A 1,069-nucleotide genomic window follows, 5' to 3' on the forward strand; every position below is an offset into this window, starting at 1 on the left:
ACGATTTGCAAAGTCGACCAATGTCAATATATATCTATGACCGTCCTCACTCGGGGGAACAATAGGTTCAACCAGGTCGATTGCTACTCTCTTAAACGGCTTGTCAATTAATGGCATTTTCTCTAGGGAACCTTCGTTACGGAACCCTTGTTAACTGTCTTCTGACATACATCGCAGGACTTCCAATAACGAGTCACGTCCCCTTGAATGCCTGGCCAATAGAACGCGCTTTGAATCTTATCAGTCGTTTTCTTTATTCCAATGTGACCTCCCATGATCGATCCGTGAGCTAGTTCCATTATTCGACTTCTCAGCTGCACAGGAACCATAACCTGCTTCAGGGGTTTACCTCCGTTGACATAAGGGTGCTTGTAGACGCGGTACAGAACTCCACCTTTCACTTCAAATGAAGTCTCAGCCTGGCCTCTCACAACTACGTCATCTTTCTCCCAAAATTTCTGTAGGCTCTCGACATCACGCTGCATCTGCTTGAGCTTTTCTCTATCAACTACAGGACTTTCTTTGATACCCGGTACCTTCAGCTTTCTTAGCTTGACTCTCGTGGTTACAGCACAAGCTTCTTGTACAGGAACTTGCCTGCTTGGGTCTGGGTCGTCAGCGGCTCTTGCGCCTGGTACATTACCAATAATTAAATCATAACTGCATCGAGAAGACACTGCGCTTCCACTTGGCCCTTGAGATAGGTGTATCAACATCAATCTTTGCGATGGGAACTTTCCTTGCCATATTGTCAATTGAGCAGCATAGCATTAAATTCGCCAGTAAACTGATCCTCAGGCACAAGGTCCCTCTTTACTACAATTCCACTAACCAGTATCTCTCAGGACATCAACAGGCTTCTCTCCAACTCTTCCTTTCACGACAGGCATTTTACTTCTCACTCCAGTCAATCGGTTTCAACACAAGCAGCTACTCAACAATGGAATCTTCTTACCACAGGCTAACAGCAGCTTATCATCTTTAATACAGGCCTTAAATTCTTCATCAGTAGGTTTATCCTCAGGTGGTTGAAATAGACCAAAAAACTGGCACTTACTTGACCACGCTG

The sequence above is a fragment of the Montipora foliosa genome, unplaced genomic scaffold (assembly GCF_036669935.1).
Source record: "Montipora foliosa isolate CH-2021 unplaced genomic scaffold, ASM3666993v2 scaffold_132, whole genome shotgun sequence".
In the NCBI taxonomy this organism is placed as follows: domain Eukaryota; kingdom Metazoa; phylum Cnidaria; class Anthozoa; order Scleractinia; family Acroporidae; genus Montipora; species Montipora foliosa.